A 24,854-nucleotide genomic window follows, 5' to 3' on the forward strand; every position below is an offset into this window, starting at 1 on the left:
CATTTGTAACTGTGCTGTAGGAATTGCATGCCCAGTCCCTGCGGGATGCAGCACAGGGAGAAAGAACCTCTGTTGCAGGTTCGCCCAGTGATCCACCAGAAAATATAGCATGAGCAGCTGTTGGGCCCCAAGGGTGAACCTAGGGACCCTCCCCCCACCACCATGGTGGAACACATTTCACATGGTGCCTGCAACCCCACTATGTTGCGGGAGTCAAGCAAGTAATGTCGGCAGTCACGTACAGACTTAGTGGAAGTCATTCAGGAGAAAGAGGTTGCTGTGCAACCTGGTCCTGCCCGAGTGTTCCAGTTCACAGATTGCCTGCTGCAGTCAGGTGGAAGTGCTAAGCCTTTTCTGTTTGATAAGAGACTGGCCGAGATGCCTGGCTTGGGTGGCACCATACAACCAGCCATATGCGGACTTGGCAATCCACTAGTCCTTGAACCCGGATAAGTTTCCGGCAGAGCTGCGTTTATTAATGGTTATGAAGACTAGTCAGTGAAAGTGGAACTTGTGTCTGCACCTTGGCATTGGCCACTTGACTCTCTGCTTATGCACTGTGTACATCTCTCCCATGCCTGGAGACATTCTGGGGGTGGGTGTTTTGCACGGCTTGGCAGCTGTGCCGTCTGTCACAGACTTGCTGGACTGCTTGACAATAGAATTGGGATGGTGTCACTGTGTGGTGGACCTGACCAATGCATTCCTCTTAATCAACATTGCTCCAGAGAGCCAGGAATAGTCTGCCTTCATGGGAGGGTGACAATGGACTTTCACAGTGTCGCTGCAGGATTATACATAGCCCCATCATATGTCATGATCTTGTTGATGATGTTACCCGAACCTCTGATTCTCTTGCAGATTTAGAAGTGGCAATGCCAACCTTGCCTGGGGCTGAATGGTGAGGCGTACACAATCAAGCAGGCTCTTCAGTAGGCACAAGCCTTATGGGTAGTTGTCTAGGGGTGCCCATTTAAATTGAATGTGCATGTGACCACAAGTATTGTTGGTTAGGGCCTATAGCAGTGCATGGAGACCTTGGAAGTGCCAACAGGCTTTTAGTCCTAGCTGTGGAAAGGAGCTAAGCTCCAGTGTTCATTCATACAGAAGCAATTAGTAATAGCGGATGGGTACGTTCATGGGTAATGACCCCCTGGACGGGAAATCAGTCAGTAACTACATATGCTGCCCCTTAGGCTCATAAGAGTGTGGCAGAACAGGTTGTAGTCGTCATATGGACGACTTACGTGATAGCGGGATGGATGCATTCATGGGTAATGACTCCTTGGAGGGGGATGGTGCAGACATCCACTTTAGTGAAGTGAAGCTCCTGCTTAGAGCAGCGGAGTATGCTAAGTACAAGTCCCTTAGCAGCAGAGTTACAAGAAGTCTTGGGACCTGTAGTCCTAATGCAAGATAAGGCCATGGGGCCTGAGGCACACCTAGACTCTGAACTTTCACTGTAAGGAAGGGTATCCCCCCATTCCTAATGGGGCATGGTACACAAATAGGTCTACTCGAGGTGCTACTGCTGCCTGGACTGTTGTCACAGTCCAGCCATTCTACTGACACTATATAGTTTGATACCAAGTGTAGGCAAAGTAGCAAATGAGCTAAACTCAGCAATGTGGATGGTGATCACCAAGAAGGTGACACCTAGAGTAATCAGCTGTAGCTGGGTAGTTTATCGAGGCTTAACCTTTTGGTTAATTATGTGAAAGTTACAGAATTAGCTAGTCACCAACCCATGTAAGACCAGGCCATGTGGCTGGATCTATGAGAGGAAGGATGACCTCCATTCAGTTACGGGGATGAAAGGTAATCTGTTATTACCTGCCCTAATACCCCCAAAAGTAGGGAGACAAAACCTGCTGTCAGCCATGGACCTTCCAAGCCCACCATTGCAGATGGTTGGTGATTGTGACCCCTATGGGGAAGGGTCTGCAGTATAACTTACATGTTACTCCTTGGGTATTTAATGTGTGACCTCCACAATTATCCATTTGTAGGGGAAGGAAACGGCCAGGGAGGGAACCCTCCAGGGAACATAGGTACTGTCTATGTGGCCTATCATAAACTTCCCTGTAACTTTGGCATGGGTGCAGGACCCAAGGGAACCATTGAAAGCTGATGAGGTGTAACATCATCACCCAGGGCAGAAGCCCTTGGCAGCTGCATTGTTATCCAGAGATGAAAAGTTGACTTGTATTTTGCTTGAGGGACGTGATTTATCCTGGTTAGTATCCGTGCTTGCTTTGTCGTTTCAGCTGTAAGTTGGCATGCTCCAATAGCATTGTGGACTGGGCCCACACCTTACTTAGGTGACCAATGTCTCCAACTGTTGGATCTGTACTGTCCTTCCAGCAGCAGCTGCAGATGGCTTGCCTTGGCACGTGCATGCAGCTTCTGTGAAGAACTGCACATGGCTAGAAACTCGGGGCCTCATGGACAGTGGGTGGGACGCAACACATCAAGCTTTGAATAGGAGGCGTTGCAAAACCCATGGCAAGCCTGCCCCCTGGCTGACTCTAGCATCTATGATGGATGGAGCTGGCTAATGGGAGAACACGTGGTGTCCGCATTGCGGATACCACGATGTATAGAGCAGCACTGGGGTAAAGTCACCGTGGGATGGTTGCCTGCTGAGGTTTGTGCAAACATAACATGGTCACTACACCAAAGGTTTGGTGGAATAAGCGGCCTTACCAAGGCTGGGCCCCAATGGATTTTGTGCCCCCTGGGAGTTAATGGATCTGTGAGGGCACAGGATGGCCATATCTGCCAGCCAATTGGACTGTACCTGAGGGTGGCCCTATGTGCCTGCCACTGTGCTTCCCACATTGCCTGGTCACCTACATGACTAGAGGGCACTGCGTTTCCAGTTTTTGTGAGTGCAGTGGGCCCCCTGGTGGTTCTATCCCTCAGCAATAACTTCCTGGAGCAGGTGTCATTACTGTAGAAATGCAAGTTACAGCCCTTGCAGAGCACATAGCTCGGGCCCTGAATTACATCTGAGTTGCCCTCCTTTTGTTAACTGATAAGGTTAATCAGATCAGGAAGGTGGTGCTACAAAACCAGAGGGCCTTAGACATAGCCACAGCTGCTCAAGGTGGCACTTGTGCCCTTGTAGGGACACAATGTTGAAAATTCGTCCCTGACAACCACCAGAACATAGTGACAGCTTTATAAGGGGTGTCCCAGGAGGTTGAGGTGATTGAGCGCTTTGCTGATGACCCCTGGCAGAGATGGTGGGCATCTCTGGGCTCTGGCCTACATTGGGCTCTAATAATCATGGGTAGCATAGCAGGAATATTATTAGTAAGTTGTTGCTGCTTGTATTGTTGCTGTGGCCTATGGGTCCAAGGTGCGGCCCTGTGTGCACCAGTCCTCACCAAAAGGACTCCCTCAGCCTAGGGGGTGGAATGTAAGCCTTAGTGTGCCAAGCTGCCAAGCCTGTCTATCAAACCTATGTACCCAAAACTTATGTATAAAGCCTCTGTGTATATATCGAGCCTAGGTACCAAAGCTTATGTGTATAACCTGTGTATCCAAGGCCTATGGCCTAGGGGATGGAGTATAAGGAACATGACTGTGCTTTTGTCAAGGATAGGCTGAGTGACTCAGCGAGTTTAGAGCACAGGTGTATAATTCCACCTGTTATCACAACCATGTAGCCATAAAATGGGAAGGCTCATCATTTGGCTCTAAACCACTATTGTTTATAAAAGGTATCATTGCCCTGCCGATACTATATTGACACTCTCGTGCCCAGAGAGAGAAAGTTAAGCTGCTGACCCTGAAGGCAAGGGAGAGCCAGCAGCACAGCTGTGTGTGGGAGCTGCCAGCTCAAACAACTGAGACAGAGTGGACACTCTGAGAGCTGCTGCTGAGAGAGCTTCTGAATAAAGCCATATTCACCTACCTATGTCTCCCTGAGTTTTCTTTCAGCTATTTGCCACTCATCCACCCACTCCCTCCAGACCTCAGCATGGGTTGGAACCTGACCTTGAACCTAACATATGGAACTTAGAAGGCTGTTGCAATGATCCAGGACTGATAAGGTGAAACTATGAATGAAGGCAGTGGCAAGTGAATTGGATGGGTTGCCTACAAGATAATGTGTTATTTGATTTCACTTGCTGGTGTGAATTTTCTACTTCATTTTTCCATGACCAAGGTAACACTGATTTTAAAACCTCTCTGCATCCATAACCTTTATCTTCAGTTCATCTCCAATTTACCAGCACACCACAGATACAGAAGAGGTGGGTATTGGTCGGGAAGTAGAGGAAGAGTGAAGAGTTAAGGACGACTCCCTGCTTTCTGGCTTGGACCACTATGTTATAATAATGCCATTCAGTGAGACGGAAAATAACAATGAGGTGAAGCAAGTTTGGAGTAGAAGAGTACAAATTTTGAATATGTCATAGAAGTTCTGGGTGATGTTCATGGCATAGCTGGAAATATAGGTCTACACTTAGACTAATTAAATGAGATAAATGTAAAAAGTTAGTAAAAGGCTTGATACATGTAAGTACTAACTTATGATTTATTAATAAACTAATTTAACCACCAATGACATTTATATTAGTGGTGATTTTACTATTATGTAAATTTCAGTGTTACTATTTTGGGCCCCCTGAATTTGTAGTATCCCTATGTACTAGAAGACATTTTTGTCTCCCAAGAATGCTTAGCAGGCTGAGTAAAGCTGGCAAGTGTGATAGGAATAGAGGGAGGGGTGGTAATAATCACGGCTGTAATACACAGGTGTTGCTACATTCCCTTAAAGGGCAGAATCTCATTTAATCCTTAACAGTAATGCAATGAGATAGGCATTATTGGTATCCTCATTCTTGAGATAAAGAAATGGAGACCCAGAGAGGCTAAGTAACTTGCCCAAAGTTAAATAGCTGGTATGTGACACAGAATCTGTGTTTGAACTTGTTCTAGTTCCACAGCTCATGGTCTTAACCACTACCCTGCAGTTAGCTTGAAACACGAATTTTTAAGTAAAGGACAAAGCTTTAGGTTGAGTCCAGCTTTAAGGGCTTAAAGAAATGAACAGTGGAAGAAAAAACCCAGCTAAAGGCATTGAGAGTGCTAACTGGAGGGTGGTTGAATGATACCTTATGTGATCTCAACATAATTAGGAAAGAAAAAAGAGTTATGTGAGGGTGAAGGTGTGGCCAGGGTATATCTGACTTGAGTAAAAAGAAATATTGAGCTGTAGGAATGGATCCTTCCATTTAGGAAGTACTGATGCTGGAGCTGGTAGCTCTCTTGTATAAAAAGTATTTATTTTGAAGGGTTTTGATGTAGGCTGCCTTTCTGATGAAGTTCAAAAGGGGTAAAAAAATTGTGTAATTATCCTAATAATTGATATCAATCCTTTTTAAAAGTTTAAGCTTAAAAAGCATAGTCAGGCCAGGTGTGGTGGCTCACCCCTGTAATCCCAGCACTTTGGGAAGCTGAGGCGGGCAGATGACCCGAGGCCAGGAGTTTGAGACCAGCCTGGCCAACATGGTAAAACCCCGTCTCTACTAAAAATACAAAAGTTAGCTGGGTGTGGTGACACATTCCTGTAATCCCAGGTACTCAGGAGGCTGAGGCATGAGAATTGCTTGAACCTGGGAGCCGGAGGTTGCAGTGAGCTGAGATTGTGCCACTGCACTCCAGCCTGGCAGAACGAGACTCTGTCAGGGTGGGGAGCAGCGCAGAGCACAGTTACTTTTCACAGAGAACATGTGCCTTTTACATCAGACCACCTGCATTCATTTTCTGTTCCCAGGGAAAAGCATCTTAGAGCAACATCAGCATCACCTGGGAACTTGTTAGAAATGCAAATTCTTAGGCTGACTGCAGAGTTTACAGAGTCAGAAACTTGAGGAGGGGGCAGCAATCTGGTTCACCAAGTCCTCCAGCTGATTCTAATGTATACTCAAGTTTAAGAACCTCATTTAATCAGATAGTTCATTTTCAGCAATGATGCATCACGCTTGTAATAAAAATAGTATAATTAAAAGTCTCAGTAGTTGCTATTACTACATTAATACAAGATACATTTAGGCATATTTCACATGTACAATAGGTTTCTGGCTTCTGCATGACTGTGCATAGAAATCCTTTCCTCTCCCACTGTTGGTTTCTCTATGCACTACCACTATCACAACTGTCAAGGGAGTTGTGAGAAAACTAATAGATTTTAGATAATTTGCAATTTATAAATGGATAGAAAAAACTGAAAAGTATGAACAATTTTAGACAGTCCACATTGGAAGAGAATAGTTAATTCTATTATATTCACTAAAGGTCTGATGTCAATATACTAAAAAACTGGACCACAGGTGAAATTCAGAAGGGAGTCATGTAAATTTCTAAGTTCAGGTCCATAAAACCAGCTTCACAAATACTGGTGGGAACTTAGTTTAGCTTCTATAATAATGTAGATGAAAATAAGTTCAATGTAAGGCATTGGGAGTGTCTGTAGGCCCTCCAAAGGTTTGTGGCATCTTCTCCTTTAATAGCATTGCTTCTCTAACTACAATGAATTACTGTCTTCCTCCTGGATTGTGAGATCTTACCCATATGGCAGGTTCGTTGATTCATTCAACAAATATTGATTGCCCTGGAGATACAGTGGTGAACCATATAAAATGCCTGCCATCATGGAGCTTACTTGTTAGTGGGAAGAAAATACAATAAATGTCATGTGCCTACATAGTTATAAGTGCTGTGGAGAAAAATAGAAAACAGAATAGGGAGCTACAAAAGGCAGAGATGCAGCTTTAAGTAGAAACATCACCAAGAAGATAAAGAGCTGAACAAAGACCTGAAAATAATGAATGAAGGCCTTAATCTATAACTTGTGCAGAAAAAGTGAAACTAGTATTCAGGAGAGCCAGTAGGATAGTAAGTGGGTCTTGTCATCTGAGAAATGTCAGGAGCATTTAACCTGCAAGACAGAAGACAGTGTTAGCTGCCATCAAACACTTGAAGAATGGGCTTGCAAAGAATTTAGATTTTCTTTGTTTTTGCAGGGATTAGCATGCAATAAGAGAATGACAGCTACAGGGAGAGCATTGCCACCTGGAAACAACTTTCCAGATGGTGTTCCTGCCTGTAGACAGGTTATTGCCTTCAGAGAGCCTAGTTTCTCTTCCTTAAAGGAGTTTGATATTGTTTGGATGTCATTTTAGTGGTGGTGATGGTGAGGGAATTAAAGCTTTAGAAGAGTGATCAGATTTATACCTTTGGGTCACTCACAATCCCAAGAATCAGATTCTGGGATTAAAAAGCAATAACATTGCTATTCCACATGTAGTTGCCATCTGTTAAAAAATAAACAACTACAAAGTATAAACGATAAAATCCATTCAACAAATATTTATTGAGAGCCACTGTATGCCAGGGAAATTTAGTTAACAAGTTTTGAGTTCATTTTGCTTTAACTTAATAGAATGTTTGCTTTTAAAATTGATTTACTTTCCAGCCATTTTTTTTTTCATTTTTACTTTGGAACTTCATTTCTCTGCAGCAGGCCCTTGGATTATCAAGAGTAAATAACTTGCTATCCTTAAGATTTATGTTTTATAAACCTAGAATTTGAGAGGGTAGCAACTCATTCTCTGGTGTCTTGGTAGTATTGTGGAACATGTAATGGTTTGGCTTTTAGAAATCTCTTTCCTCCCAACTTCCCTGTTAACATTGGCATATCACCCATCTTCTCAAAGAAAAGTTTTTTTGAGGTATTAGCAACAAAGGACTGGTATTTATTGATTTCTCATCCATTATGGAATATTTTATAAAATATGAAATCATGTGTTTGACTTATTCTAAAATGCATAACAAAGTAATTTGAATTGATGAAGGATTGGGTCGATATGTGAAAGAACGAATGGAATAAAATGTTAATTGTAGAATCTAGGTAGTAGGTGTGTGTGTATGTGTGTGTATGTGTATATATATATGTATATATATGCTTCAAACTTTTTTCAACTTTTCTGTATGTTTAAACATTTTTGTAATAAAATATTGGGGGAAAATCATGCTTTTGGATGCTATGGCATTGTCATATCAATTCAGAAGTTTCTAAAAAACTATGCTCCCTGTACAGTAAGTTCTCACAGTCTTCACTTAACATAGTTGATAGATTCTCAGAAACTGTGATTTTTAAGTGAAATGACTTGTAATGAAATTGATTTAACCATAGGCTGATTGATACAAATAAGAGTCAAGTTCCTACAGCCTATTTCTAGTCACAAAAATATCACCAAACTTCTAAACAAAAACCAAAACACTTCTAATAATGAGCATGGAAATAAATGTGAGCTCCGTACACATTTAATAAAGATAAATAACAACAAGACAATTACTTATCCACTTATTTTAGTTCAGGGTCACAGGTGTTCAGAACCCAGCAACTCAGGGTACAAGGCAAGCACCAACCTGGATAGGATGCCTTCCCATCACAGGGCACACTCACACACACACCCACACTCACACAGGGACAATGTAGACACAGTGAACCTCACATACATGTCTTTGGGATATGGGAGGAAACTGAAATATGTGGAGGAAACCCATGCATACTTGGGGAGAACATGCCAACTCCACACAGACCAAAGCCCCAACTGGGAATCGTTTTTTTTTTTTTTTTCTTCATTAACATTATATCAAAGAAACCTTGTTAGAGGACTGCCGTCTGTACTTGCTGAGGGACAGGTAACAGTCTGGGTACTGTCATTGGTCCATGGATAACATTTCAACTAACAGTGATTTTAAAATTTATTTCACTATATTATCTCAGGTAGTATTTAAAAAAATGTGTTGAGAAAAGTATCATTCCACATTGTAAGCACATATCGAAACATCACATTGTACCCCATAATATATAAAATTGTTACTAAATAAAAAGTCTTTTCAAAAGTGATATTGATACAGAACCGCTGGGCTGCCAGCTAAACCTCCATCCTTAAGCCTGGAATGGTGGCTGTAAGAGAAAACAACTGACCCCGTTTTTCTTGGTTTTCCCACCCAAGTGTTGCCTTTTTGGCCTGCCACACCTCTATCCTGTGCCCTTAAAAAGCCTTCAGCTGGCAGAGCAACACACAAGCTGCTGAGCATCAAGGATACAAGTGGTTGAGCAGTAAGCTGAGAAGCAGCAACTGAGCATCAGAGACTACAAATGGATGTGGCTAACTTCAGACGGCGTGGCTTCAGGGGAAGATCACCTTCTTCCTACACTATCCCTTTCCAACTCTCATCCTGCCAAGAGCCACTTCCATCACCAAATAAAATCATCCACATACACTACCCTTCAATCTGTTCATGTGACCTGATTCTTCCTGGACGTCAGACAAGAACCAAGAGGGCAGGAGCTGGGAGCTGCTCCAGAGCCCACACAGAGCCTGCTCCCTCAAGAGAGGAGCGACTGGCTGTTCCAGCGATTGTTTGTTCCAGTCCCTACACTTGGTTGCTTGCATGTACTGTCTCATGAGGAGTGGCCAGTGACAGGCTGAGTAAAACAGGCCACTGAGTTCTCACCCAAGAAGGGGATCAAGGTCAAGGGAATTATCCCACCCCAAGATTACCTGTATTCCACTGCTGAGGAAACTGACCCAGAATGGTTCAGAGTCTCTTAGCTTGTGTCACACCTTGAACTCTCAGGTCTCCTGATGCCCTCTCAGGTTTGTTACATTATTTCCCCGCTGATGAGTGGAGAGTAGCACAGAAGTAAGGATGAGGTGAATTGAATTCTATAATTGAAGTTGGAATACTGTAAAGCTATAAAACAGCAGGGGAACACACTTTTTTTTTTCCAGATAGTAAACATACATTAAGGATTTATTCAACATTAGATATATTATGAGGCTTCAAAAGCAATACACTAAATTTTTTTTTTTTTTTTTTTTTGGAGACGGAGTCTTATTTTCTGTATTATTACAGTGAGGGCAAAATAAGAAAAGCATTTTCTTTGTAGAATAGATGTAAGAAGATAGCCCAACCTAGTAACATTCAGACTTTTCTATCACACCACGAAACATATTGAATGAAGGCAAAAGAGATGGCTTAGGCTGAAGATATGGCATGGAAAGCTGGTATCTTCTTTGACTTTGTGGCTACGTATAGAAGCTTTTCTCTAGAAATTCATATTTGCCATTCCATTGCTCCCTTTTCCATGATGAACAACATAATTTTTCTTCCGCTTTAGGGTCTCAGTCTTTGTTGCACAGTGTCAGACAGATTGGAAGCCCAGGTAGGGTGCAGTAATCTTTGTGTTTGTACAAGTGGCTTGGTAAATCTTCACTTTCAGTCTCATAAGTACAAGGTTAAGGAGTATTTGCTATTGGCTTAGGGAAATTTAAACTAAGCATTTAGAAGAAAGACTCAAAGATCTGCTATTAGCTGATATTAGAAGAAAAAAGCTTTAGAACAACTTCGTAATATTGATAAGATCATGGTGATATCATGTGTATATATTTTTTTCCAAAACTTTTATCCTTTTCAAATTCCATTTGTGTTCATTTGGGTATAGACTCATCTCAGTTCTTACAACAGGATGTAAGAAGGCATGGACAGTTCAGGGCTTTATATTTGGTCTAAGGGCTTTATGTTTATTTTTTAGATTTATTTATTTATTTATTTTGAGACGGAGTCTTACTCTGTTGCCCAGGCTGGAGCACAGTGGCACGATCTCAGCTTACTGCAAATTCTGCCTCCCGAGTTCACGCCATTCTCCTGCCTCAGCCTCCCAAGTAGCTGGGACTACAGGCACCTGCCACCACGCCCGGCTAATTTTTTGTATTTTTAGTAGAGAAGGGGTTTCACCATTGTCTCGATCTCCTGACCTCGTGATCTGCCCGCCCGGCCTCCCAAAGTGCTGGGATTACAAGCGTGAGCCACTGCGCCCGGCCTTTTCTTTTTCTTTTTCTTTTTGAAACAGTTTCACTCTGTCGCCCAGGCTGGAGTGCAGTGGCATGATCCCAGCCCATTGTAACCTCCACCTCTTGAACACCTCTCGGGTTCAAGTGATTCTCGTTCTGAGCTTCCTGAGTAGCTGGGATTACAGGCATGCACCACCACACCTGGCTAATTTTTGTATTTCTAATAGAGACGGGCTTTTGCCATGTTGCCCAGGCTGGTCTCGAACTCCTGACCTCAGGTGATCCACCCACCTTGGCCTCCCAAAGTGCTGGGATTACAGTAATGAGCCACCATGCCTGGCCTGGTCTAAGGGCTTTAGATTTGATATTAGGGCTTTAGATTAGTTATAAGGGATTTAGAATAGTTTGAAGTATCTTTAGAAAGCAACTGTCTCATAGTTTATAGATAAGGGTCTAGAGGTATTTCTTACCAAAATTAATTTTTTAAGATAAAATAGATTATTTGCTATCAGTTTTAAGTTGTGATTCTTGACATTTGATAGGTAAAGGAATGGGATTGGTTAAACCAGTGTTTTTCAAATCTTTGGAATTCATGGATCAGTAAATAAAAACAGAGGTCAGATATTGCACTTTTTTTGTGTGCCAAGAAAGATAATTAACCATTACAACAACAATGAAACTGCCTTTGCAAAGATTATGACAGAGAAATCTAGCATAGCTGATTCCATCTTGCTTCTAGCCTCATAGACTGGCTGACTTTGTTCATTCCTATGCATAGGCCAAAGTAACCATGGGAAGGATTTAGTTTATAGTTTAACTTGGAAGCAAAGATGATAATAGTCCCTCTCTAAAACTAAACCGCTTCTTGCTCAGGGACTAAAAACCATCTTTGTAAAACTAATGAAAGGCCACAGGATTAGGATTGTGGGAGGGGCCTGAGTTCTGCTAAAATGTAGGCCTAGTTTCTGTAATCCCTTACTGCTCAGTAGTCCTATGGCCAGAGGTCACAAGATTTGTGACTTCCCCAATTGCTCCTATAGATAACATCACTATGTAGAACCTAAGATTGACCTTTTGAGGTATCTTTCACATTTCCCTTTTTTGACCACCAACTAAATCCACTCAGACCCACAGTAGTGGTGCAACCCATCCTGCGGCCCCTATGCAGAGGCTAAGTGCAGGAGGACCGTTTCCCACACCCCTGTGATTTCACCTCTAAGCAGTCAACATTCCCCATTCCCTAAACCCTTGCCCACCAAATTATCCTTACAAAAAACCTAAACTCCAAACCTTTGAGAGATTAATTTGAGTAATAACTCCATCTTCTGTGTGGCCAACCTTGCATTAATAAAATCCCTTCTCTATTGCTATAGCACAGTCTCAGTGAATTGGTTTTGTCTCTGCAGCTGTGTGGGAAGAATCCATTGGATGAATAAAACAACAAAACCGCACATTTACTATTAATAGCATTGTAATGCAGAAAGTGACTTCTTGCACCTACAGTTTCAACTATTAGAATAGTAAATAAAGTTAACTTTATTAAAATGCACTTTGAAGTCCTTGTATTTGCTTTTTTCACTTTGAATTCATGAAAACTTCATCCTACACTGGTCAACACACCAGCCTTTGGATTCAATAACTTTCCAAAGTCCGTTACTACAAGGACCTAATGATTTCCTTTAAAATTTGAGTATCTAATATCTAATGATACTAGACACTACAGAGATTTCAAAAGTGCAGTTTGCAGTCTAAACAAGAGAGAGATACAATGATGTGGTATAAGACAGGACAGCAGTGTTTTTTATACCTATACAGAGCCCTGGGGAAGTGTTAACATGGCTTAGAATAGAGAAATACCATCAAACTGGAATGCTTGACAAAGAGGTGAACAGGAGCATTCTCCTGCCTAATCCTTACCAGTCCATTTACCTGTTGGCCCTGCCAGCTCAGTTGAATGAGCCACAAATTGATAAACTGCTGAACTTGATTGCATGATGGTGAAGAGGGGAGCTCTAGAGTGAGATTGGGCTTAAATCTTGACTCTTCCTCACTCTGACTGTGTGATCTTGGCCATGTCTGTGTACTTCTGTATGGTTTATGGGTTTTTGTTGTTGTTTTTTACCTTTAAGGTAAATACTAGCACCTTCTTTATGCAGTTGTGAGGGTTAATATACATTGTCCCTAAAATAAATTTTAGTTATTTTCAAAATACAGTTTTTATCATGTGACTCTCTGCCTTAAATGTTGATGGCATTCTATGCTCCTGGGATAAAGACCAGAGCACTTTCCAGGCCTGACAAAGGCACCTCAGGTCCTCTTCAGGCATCTCCCATTCCACTCTACTCTCGGGCCCTTCACTGCAGCCCAGGGAGCTGCCTTAAGGCCCCCTTAGATAGGCTATGTTCCCTCCACCCACTGTCCCCTGGCCCCTTGGTTCCTTTTTATTTGCAAATTCTTTGTCTTCAGATCTCTACTCTCCTCCGCAGGGAAGCCACCGTGACCACCTTAGCCAGATTCAAACTTTGTTACAAACGTATGGCACCAGAAATTCTCACTAGTATTTATCAAGCCACAGGCATATCGGTTTGTATAACCATTTGTTTGCCCCACTGTAAGCTCTAGGAAGGAAGCAAACCTTTGTCATTTTGCTTATGACACCTGATCACATTGCCTGGCATTTTGGTTTGTCTTGGTAAACATTTGTTGAACAAATGGATAAGCTATGGGGGTGTGAATGTATGCAGAGTGTGGGGGGCTACACAAGTGTGCCCTTTTACTGGAACAGAAAACTTGTTGTTGAGAGCAATGTAAGAGAAGCCTGGAAAGGTAGGTTGAGGGAGACTTGGATGGATATAGAGCCTGGCACAAAACAGTGCCAACAAATAATCCATTGACTGGCTTTGGGTATACAAAGTGACATGGAAAAAAAAATACTGTCACCAAGCACTTACAATCAGTTCCTAGGGAAATGATGGTTTGATTCACAGTCTGGAGAAGTTTCTCCATGATAATCTGAATGTGCCTCTGAGTTGGCCCCATGTCCTTCCTGTACATGGCCCTCCAGGATGTGGCTGAGCAGCTGACAGCAGGCCTCCATGTCCTCCTGTCTCTCCAGATGGTACTTGAGCTGATCAGTCATCATGGGAAGCAAGATCTCTCTCTAGTCATGCTGTGTGAAGTGGATATTTAACTGGGGCTAACAGCATCCTTCTCCAACTGCTGCTTGAACATAAGCTTATTGTATTGCAATGTAGTGAGCAGTCGAGATACAGCCTAGTATATAAAATGTCCTCATTTTTCAAATGAATGTCAAAGTTGAAAGGTAAGCAAACCAACTTTAAAGGTAAACATTTGACTCTTGTTTTCTCATTATTTACTTGTAGCAAAAGACATGTATTTTCTGCTAAGTCCTCATTCTTCTGGCAGTTTCTCTGTAGTGTTTACATTTAAGGTGCCATTAATAAAATTTTATGAAGGACCCTAAAAAGTAATTGAGATACTCCCCCTTAGTTACTTTATTGTCTACTCTAATGTATTGCCGGTGTTTCTCATAAACAGTAATTAGGCAGGGACCTACTCATTTTTTTAAAGAATATTTTAATAATTTAGACAGTCCATCAAGTTTTGGATTATAGTGGGTTTTCCCAGGGTTTATTGCTCTCCTCCCCACTCCCTTACCTTAAGTTTGTTTCCTTTGGCAAAAGATGCATGAATAGGTCTTTAATTTTGTTTTTGAGGTTCAAGAGGTTATAATTTCTTTTGTTCTTTTTTGTTTTTTTTACTTTGGGTTCTGGGATGCATGTACAGAACATGCAGGTTTGTTGCATGGGTGTGCCTGGGCCATGGTGGTTTGCTATACCTATCAACCCATCTTCTAAATTTTAAGCCCTGCATGCATTGGGTGTTTGTCCTAACACTCTCCCTCCCTTTACCCCCCCCCCACCCCCCAACAGGCTCTGGTGTATGTTGTTCCCCTCCCTGTGTGCATGTGTTCTTGTTGTTTAGCTCCCACTTATGAGTGAGAACGTGTGGTGTTTGGTTTTCTGGTCCTGTGTTGGTTTGCTGGGAATGATAGCTTCCAGCTTCATCCATGTCCCTGCAGAGGACATGAACTCATTCTTTTTTTTGTGGCTGTGTGGTATTCCATGGTGTATGTGTGCCACATTTTCTTTATTCAGACACATGCACACATATGTTTATTGCAGCACTATTTATAATAGCAAAGACTTGGAACCAACCTGAATGCCTATCAATGATAGACTGGATAATTTTTTTTAAAAATTAGTACACATTATCATTTAACTTACCTTGGTGGATGCCTTTCCAAAACATAACTTGAAATGAAAGGAGAGAACATCGCTTTAGAGTTTTCACTTGAAATCAGAGGAGGCACACTCGTCTTTTCTGGTATGTGACCCTTGTTCTTTCTACACATCTAGGGCGTTAACAGGTCTTCTTGGACAGCATAGTCAGAATGGAGCACTGGGCTCCTTTGAGTTTCTGTGTCTGGTGTCACCACAGAGGACTCTGTTTTGTGTGAGTCACAGCCAGGTCCCACAGATGGACAAATGCTGCCTTAGTGTGTTTCCATCCTGTAAAACAGTTCGTGTCTTAGAGCTTCAGCACATGTAAGGTTCAGATTTTCCTTTTTAAAGTACATCTCTTTTAAGTTTGGATTACAACATGTATGAATCAGGAAGTAAAATGTTTCCATGTAAAAAAAAATACTGGTATATACATACTGGAAAACCATAAATTATTTGATTTCTAGTGGGACTAAACTTCACTACAGTTGAAAAGCTTCATGAATTGATAACACCTGAAAAATAGTTTTAAAAACTATATCGCTGTTTCTCCAAGGACAGCATAGGTTACGGAAATTATGAGACAGTATTTTATTTGGTATTATTAAGGAGAAAAAGGCATGTCTTATAAGTGGGCCTCTTGTACTTTTCTCAACGTTTTGTTGAACACATGCTGGCAGCCTTCCTGGAAACATCTCATTGCCACAATGATTTGGCAAGCAGATAATGTTTTTCTCATCATTATAAAATTATTTTAAATCAAAGAAGTAATGCATGGTTCAAATCAACAGCAATGTGTGAACAATAAGGGCTTCTATGGAAAAGTATGTTTGAAGCCCTATTTGGACAGCTGAGCAGACTTACTTTTGGCAGATACACTTTCTTGTTATAGTAATCACATTTCACTTTTGTTATTAGTTCACCACGACTTTGTTAAGATATTCAGTGACTTATTTGGTATATAAGCTGAGTAGATTAATGGGAAGAGTGGCAGTTGGTGGTGCTCAGATTGAAGGCCATATGTAAGTTAAAATTTACTGAAATGTGGACAAATGTGACATACGTAGTATGTCATAGTTTTCCGACGTGTGGTTCCTAACCGCCACACTGAATAAGGTGTGTGCCCAGTGGCATTTTCACAAGAAAGTCACTGGTGGATAATTCCACAGGTGTTGGCCAGCAACCAGCAGGACATCTGGCTTCCAAAGGTGCACCCAGGCTGGGGTGGAGGAATGGGAGAGAAAAGGAGTAAAGGAGTAGTGTTTTTAGAGTCCAAAGGTCCAGTATTCGGGTCTCTATTCTCCCAGTAGCTGTATGACCTTGAGCCAGTTACTTATCTCCTCAGCTTAAACCACTTAACCTTTAAAAGAGAATGATATTGGAGAGGGTACTGGGTGATTGTGAGGATTAAAGAAGATAATACAGGAAGAGCTCTAGGGAGACAGGATATCTGCTCTTTGGTGAGTTTGTCAGTGTAAGGAATTCCCATGACAGCTTCGACACCAGCATGGTGCCCCGCTGGTACTCCAGGCAGAATTTCACTGAGGATCCTGGGTCCCACAGCAGAAAGTTGGAGGGTGACCACTGATGCCTGGAGACCAGCTCTGGAACCAGTTTCCACATGTAGCCACACTTTACCTGCCTTTAACTTGATAACTGTTGTTATGAAAGGATGCAGGATTCAGGTATTTTATATTTAGTGAGACTAAACCCATCATTGTTAGTTTCATAACTGATAAGCCTGAAAGATTGTCTTAAACTCTATTATTATTTCCGTAAGAACACAGATTATAGGAAGTGTTAGATATTATATTTATTAGGCAGTATAATTTATTTTACTCACAAAACTAATCTCTCTCCTTTGGGACATTATTCATTATGCTTCCTTCCCCCGATATCCTTTCCTCCCCTTTTCATATGGACAAGGTCCATGTTTTATACTCCTTTCCTATATGAGCATATAATAGGAATCAGTAAACCTTACTGGTTAATTAATTATTTAAATTATGCAAGTGTATGGGTTTCACAGCTTTAAAGTCTGCCCTAGTTTTGCTCACACCTCTGCCTTCCTACTTACTACTCCTCTGCTAAATACTCTCTAAAAATAATCTTTCAACATGTCACTTCCTTACTTATTTAGTGTTTTCCATTGCCTCCTGTATCAAATTACATCTCTGTACCTATTCTTCTTTGCTTATCCAGGGGTTCTTTCTCACTGTACTGAGAGCCCTGCTCTCCAGGCAGTTGATCAGCTGCTTCTCACAAGACTAGGCTCACTCTTTCCCCTTTTCTCTGCAACATTATTATTATTAGTAGTAGTAGTATTTTTTTAAGTGATAGTCTTACTCTGTCACCCAGGTTGGAGTGCATGGTTCACTGCAGCCTCAAACTCCTAGGCTCAAGCTATCCTTCCACCTCAGCTTCCCGAGTAGCTGGGAGTACAGGTGTGCACCACTGTATATGGTTATTTGTACATTTTTTTGTAGAGATGAGGTCTTGCTATGTTGCCCAGGCTGGTCTCGAACTCTTATGCTCAAGTTATTCTCCCACCTTTGCCACCCAAAGTTCTGGGATTTCAGGCATGAGCCACCACAGTCTAGCCCTTCCTCTGTGATGTTATTCATTGTGATTTCTTCCTCTGCAGTATTGTTCCCTCTTCCTGATTCATTAATTATTTAAATTATACAAGTGCATGGATGGGGGAATTAAATCATTGGTTTAACCATTCGAACCACTCATTCACTCATCCAGTGGGTATTTTCTGGATGCTTGCTATCTATGTACCTGGCCTAGTGCTAGGTGCTACAGATAGAATGGTGAATGAAACAGTCTTTGACTTCATGGAACTTACTGTTCAGTGAGGAAAAGAGATGGGAATTAAATTTTTTACTTAAATATTACAGTAACAGTGTGATCAATATCTTAAAGAAAAAAGAAAAGGTCCTGTAACAGCATACGATACAGGATCTGGCCAAACCTGGGTGACTGGGGAAGAAATTCCTGAGGAAGGATCAACTGAGTGGAGATCTGAATGGCGACTAAGATAATTAGTGGATGGTGAGGTAGACAATGGGAGGTTTTTAAAAGTCCTGTGGGATTGGAGCACAGAGATCCAGCAAGGAAGAATAACTTGTGATGAAACCAGAGAGGAGGAAGTTTGGACTTTTTTTTTTTTTAAAAAAAAAAAAAAAAAAAAAAAAAAAGGTTTCACTGCCGGAATGCAGTAGCGAGATCATAGCTCTCTGCAGCTTAGAACTCCTGGGCTCATGGCTGGGCACCATGGCTCACGCCTATAATCCCAGCACTTTGGGAGGCTGAGGCGGGTGGATCACTTCAGGTCAGGAGTTTGAGACCAACCTAATTAACATGGTGAAACCTCGTCTCTACTAAAAATACAAAAAAATTATCTGGGTGTAGTGGCCTGTGCCTGTAGTCCCAGCTACTCAGAGGCTGAGGCAAGAGAATCGCTTCAGCCCGTGAGGCAGAGGTTGCAGTGAGCTGAGATGGCACCAGTGGACTCCAGCCTGGATGACAGAGTGAGATTCCATCTCAAAAAAAAAAAAAAACCTCCTGGGCTCAAGTGATCCATATGTCTCAGCCTCCCGAGTGGCCAGGACTACAGGCATGTGCCACCACACCTGGCTAATTTTTAGATTTTATTGTAAAGACATGGTTTTGCCCAGGCTGATCTCCAACTCCTGAGCTCAAGCGATCCTCTCACTTTGGCCTCCCAAAGTGCTAGGATATAGGCATGAGCCACTGTGCCCAGCCTCATTTGAGACATTTTTGAAGTGGGACCTCAGAGGCCATGGTGACGATTTCGGTGGAAGACCAATGAAACCAATGAAACAGTTTTAAGCTGTAGAAGGATTTAAATGATCAGTGTTTAAAAAATATATATATGCCAATTGACAATAAGTTTGGAAAAAATGGTAGTAGGAATAGGGTGACTGCCAGAAAAACCTCTGAGGCAGAGACCAGTTGCAAGGCTGTTTGCTCTTATCCCTTGAGCCCCAGGGAAAGGGAGGGAGAACTGTTGTGGGAGATGGAGAGGTGAAGAAGGGCTTGAGAGGAATTGAGGGGATAGAATCAGCAGGGTTCAGGGACAGGTTGTATGTTGGGGAATATAGCATGGAGGATGTGAGGAGTCAGGAATGATTTCCAGGCCCTCGAGGATGGAAACTGGGATCTGTCACTCACTGAGATAGGCAAGCAGGAAGCAGAACAAATATTGGAAAAGTCATGAACTCTGAGACTTATTTAGAGTACCAGTGGGACACCTAAGGAGAGATAGGAGTGATATTAGAGATCTAAATGCAGAGCTTAAGTAAAATTAAAGGTTGATGGATCAGGCTTCATGATGGCCTTCAGAGTATGTGTGATGTGGAAGGTCCCACACCTAATCGGCAAACTGAGGGCAGAGGGGAAATGTAGCCTTCTTATGATGGTGGGCCTTTTATTGTCCTCTCCACATAGGGCCAAGAGAACGGGTCTTCATTTCTGCTTTCAGATCATTACTCTTCCTCCCCTGTGTGAAAGCCCATTTCCTTCTGGAGCTTGTGCCTTTCAATATATCACTTCTAGACTTCCAGTTACTGGATATTTATCCATCCCCTGGTTCTTTTCCCACAGTCATCAGTATTGTAGGACACCTGTGAGTTAATTGCGTGTATAATCCTCCTGTTTATCTCTGGAGATTTCAGTGTGTGGGAGTAGTAATTACTTTTTCTCAACATATATGTGTGTGTGTGTGTGTGTGTGTGTGTGTATATATATATATATATAATTTTTTTTCTTTAGACAGGGTCTCACTCTGTCACCCAGTTTGGAATGCAGTGGTGTGATCATGGCTCACTACAACTTCCAGCTTTTGGGATTGAGCAATCTTCCCACCTCAGTCTACTGTGTAGCTAGGACAACAGGCATGTGCCACTATGCCCGGCTAATTTTCTGTATTTTTGGTAGAGCAGGGTTTCACCACTTTGCCCAGCCTGGTCTCGAACTTGTGAGCTCAAGCCATCTGCTCATCTTGGCCTCCCAAAGTGCTGGGATTACAGGTGTGAGCTACTGCGCTGGCCAACAAATTTTTACTAAGCTGTCACTAAGGGACAGGCTCTGTGTTAGGTACTGGATTTTGAGCAAACAAAACAAAGTTGCTGCTGAGGTGATTACCTTCTATTTTGGTGGGAGGACGCACAATAAATGCATGTCGGATGATGTTACATGCAGAAACAAAAAACAGAGCAACATGAAAGAGTAAGGTAGATGAATAAGGTGGCAGGAAGACAGGACTTCCTCTCCGGAGACGAGAGCTTCTGCTCTTCACCACTCCAGTAAATCTTGTCTGTCAAAAGTGGCCGGGTGATGATAAAAAACCAGCAAATCTCTCTTCATTTGACCTGATTTCTCTTATGGCACTTGGTAATTCTCTGTCTCTCTCTCATGGTGAGATGGACAAATGGACAAAGGGAGGTTTTTAAAAGGCCTGTGGGACTGTCTCTATCTCTCTTATCTTGACTGAAACTGTCTCTGTCTCTCTTATCCTGAAACCATCTCCTTTCTTGACTGCTAGTAAATCCGTATTTTTTCTTCTACTCTGACACCACCAACCTGCCATGGATCCAGTTCTTTTGCCAAATTTAAAATGTAGGCATTTCAGAAGATTTTGTCTTGATTCTTTCTGTTTTGTTTTGTTTTGTTTTTTACCATACTTTTTCTCCAAAGCTGACCTGTACCAAAACTAAACTGATTTTCCATGACTCTCCCAACATTCACCACCATATACAAATGCACACATGTGGGCTTCTACCTGTATTCTTTATTTTTGGTTACTGGAATCTAGACACCTCAGTAAAAAACATGCAATTTTCCAATTTTCCCTGTTTTATGTTTCCACATTTTGTAAATTACCAAGACACATTCATTCTATTTCCCAAATCCTCTTTAACTCCACCTTTCTCTCTAGCCTAGTCCTAGCCCTTATTGTTTTCCACCAGGTCTGTTGTGTTCATGTGATAACTGATGTCCCAGTGTCTGCTCTGGTCACTTGTTGTCTACCCTTGGTGCTGCCACCATTTACCTAACGCATGCTTCTCACCATTTTAGCACCTTGGCTACCCAGCTACCCTGGACCTCTGCATCACCAGATAGAGCCCAGAGTCCTCCCTCCCCCACTACTCTTATAGTGAATGTCCCTGCTAGTATGAAAGTCCTTGTATTTCCCTCAAAAGGCCTTGCAGTGTTATTCTTTTGTGCTTTATTGCCATTATTCTTTTACTTTCTTTTTCTTGAAGTATCCTTTTTTTCTCTCTTTCCCTGTCACACAATTCATGGGTTGTTCAAAACATGAGTCTCTTGTCTCTGCCCTGTGCTCCTCTCCTCTCATACTCTGCCCCCCCAACAGAGTTAATAACTTCTTTTCTTTTGCCTTTTCTCCCTCTGTGTGGGTTTCCATTGCTGCCGTCACCCTATTATATTTTCATGTGTATCCTGTCTCTCTCAGGTGCTGTGACTGTTTGAAGGCAAGGCCTTTGGCTCATTTCTCCTTGTGCCCCCAACACTTAGCAGAATCCCTGAAATGTTGTTAACACTTACTAAATGTTGATTATATTACATCTAATTGGATTGAGTATGGTTTCAGGTATGGTTTTGTAGGGGAAATGAATTCAGAAATGTAAGTTTCTTAGTGTCCTTGTTTCAAAAATGTGGTTTGGTTACTTGGTGGAATCTAGCTCTGACTCCGTTAGTCAGAAGAACTTGGAAAATATAAAATGCCTGCCAACTTAGTGTATTAGACATTAAGCAATTAAAGGGTTTTCTGATGACCCTCCTAAGGTATTCATACTTCACTTTATATCTTGCTGGTCAAACTATACACACATTACTAAATTTCTCAAAGTTTGTTGTTTTGACTTAGAATATTTTCCTGTAGGGACAATGCTGCAGCTCTTCGGTATTTTTGTATCAGTTAGAGTGCACTATGAAGACAGAGAACACACAATAATTGAACAGGGAACACTTAATATAAATAATAATAAATTGGTTACTATGGGTAAAGAAAACTAAAGAATATAGGAGTAGCAGAAATAGGGAACAGAGTACCCAAAGTGGCACCCCCTACCCCAGGGCTGGAATCCAGACCTCACTGGAGAAGGTGTGTCTCACTGCATGGCACAGTAGTTCACTCAAGTGTTGTAGGGAGACTTGCAGGGGATTGGCCTTCTGGGGTTCTAGGGGGAAGCTGTCCACAGAAGGGTGCCACACTGCAGAACTCACTGGGAATCTGCCAGTGGGGTTGGTACATTGGGAGACCATTCAGAGGGGTCTGGAGAAAAGCTGGCCAAGGGTTGCTGCCACATGCCTTCAGGTAAGAAGAGAACCAGGAAGAAGAGCCCTTTTTCTTCCAGTGTACGTCCTCTGGCAGCCTCTACCGACGTTGCTTAAAATTGTGTTAGCTGGCTGGGCGCCGTGGCTCACACCTGTAATCTCAGCACTTTGGGAGGCTGAGGCAGGCGGATCATGAGGTCAGGAGTTCGAGACCAGCCTGACCAACATGGTGAAACCCTGTCTCTACTAAAAATACAAAAATTAACTGGCCATGGTGGCACACGCCCATAGTCCCAGCTACTTAGGAGGCTGAGGCAGGAGAATCACCTGAACCTGGGAGGCGGAGTTTGCAGTGAACCGACATGATGCCATCGCACTCCAGCCTGGGTGACAGAGCAAAAAAAAAAAAAAAAAAAAAAAAAAAAAAATTGTGTTAGCTGACACAGGCAGGGCAATGGAAACGTGGAAAAATGGAGCTGAGAAGCAACAGATTAATAGCTGGCAGAGTCCATCCCTTTAACTACTGAGCTTCCCTGAGTTCCACCTTGAGATACAACTATTGCAGAAATTAGGGTACAAATAGACTAAAAGCATGTGTATATAAGGTAATATATGAGATCATATGTATAAATACTTTCAATCTTTGTGAATATAGTTTTAAATTGCGTATGAATACTTCTTATGCAGGTTATAAATATACAGTTTATGTTAAATGTCACTGCTCAATGAGAGTGATTAGATGAGGTTGAGAAGGGAGGTGGAGACACATCTGAGTTCTGAAGTAGTTCTTGTCATTCTTAGACAAAACATATTGTTAAACATCTCAATTTCGTTGTCTTTGATATAGAAATATTTAAAGCACTATTCGTATACCTGTCACTTAAGAATTAATTTGTGTTGCCTTAAAAACATAAAAAGTAAGACAGGGAGACTTTCCAATAGTAAGTAATTGAGCCAAAATTGGTAAAGACAGAGGAAGAATTTTGGGAATGTATTATACACACAGAGGATCCCTGACTCATGACAGTTCTGCTTATGATTTTTCAACTTTACAATGGTACAAAAGTGATATAACTCAGTGGAAACCATATTTTGGCTGCCTATATAGCCGTTCTGCTTTTCATACTCAGTATAATATTTGACAAATTACATGAGATATTCAATACTTTATCATAAAGTAAGCTTTGCATTAGATGATTTTTTTTCCCAACTGTAGGCTAATGTAAGTGTTTTGAGCATGTTTCAGGTAAGTTAGTTGTATTAAATGCTTTTTTAATATGATGTTTTTAACTTATGACAGACTCATTAGGACTTAACCTCATTGTAGTTTGAGGAGCATCTTATTTGCCAGTGCAGAATTTACTGTCAGTGGTTCAGTATGTAAGTCTGTCAACCAAAATATTTGAGTTCCAGGAATCTTCTTGCCATTGAGCAAAGATAGGAAACAAGAAAAACAGTTAGTGTGAGTGACCTTAAGAGAGAAAACTAAAGTGGAGGGAAAAGGCTTGGGGTCAGGTGGTTGAGCATGCCAGCCAGTGGTTCAAGTGAGTCCACTTTGACTGTATCAAGCAGGTGTGCTGCTTGCCCACATGCAGACAGGCATGGAAGTGTGGTGCAAGTAGTATGATCATAACTTGGGAGTACATCACTATAATGAGTCAGTTCTTAGGGTAAAAGTTGAGGCTCATGCCTGTAATCCTAGCACTTTGGGAGGTCAAGGCAGGAGGATTACTTGAGCCCAGGAGTTTGAGACCAGCCTGAGCCACAGAAGTGAGACCCCATATCTACAAAAAAATTACAAAAACTAGCCCAGGCATGATGGTGTGTGTTTGCAGGTCCTAGCTACTTGGGAAGCTGAGGTGGGAGGATTGCTTGAGCCTGGGATGTCAAGACTGCAGTGAGCTGTGATTGTGTCACTGGGCTCCAGCCAGGGCGACAGAGTGAGACCCTGTTTCAGAAAAAAAGTTGACATGAATTTTTGTTCTGTAAGCTCAATAACAGCAAAAAATGTATGGAGGTTCTATTAAATTGTCCTGCAGGCTTTTTTGGGAGAGTGTTTTGACATTATGGAAAGAATAAAGCAATAATAAAAGCAGTCTTACATGGCTTATAGAGGATTCTTAGGAATATTGACAGCATAATAGATGTTTAATGAATCTTAACGGATACTTAGATACATAACTTAGCAGAATAGAGAGATTTAAGGCCAAATCTGGTGTCTCTTCCCAAATATGACCTTATTACTGTACTTATTTTTACCCAACCCTTGCTACCTGTCTCATGAACATCTTACCCTATGGTTGTCATTGTTTTTATTTTATTTTCTTTCCAGTAGTAA

General features: G+C 41.9%; 1 protein-coding gene across 22 annotated transcripts in view; it reads left to right on the forward strand.

Moving 5' to 3' along the window:
• CADPS2 (calcium dependent secretion activator 2) overlaps positions 1–24,854 on the forward strand; it is a 578,042-nt gene that overhangs the window by 191,727 nt on the left and 361,461 nt on the right. The window lies entirely within an intron of this gene.

This window comes from Trachypithecus francoisi, unplaced genomic scaffold (assembly GCF_009764315.1).
Source record: "Trachypithecus francoisi isolate TF-2019V2 unplaced genomic scaffold, Tfra_2.0 Lachesis_group4, whole genome shotgun sequence".
Lineage (NCBI taxonomy): Eukaryota > Metazoa > Chordata > Mammalia > Primates > Cercopithecidae > Trachypithecus > Trachypithecus francoisi.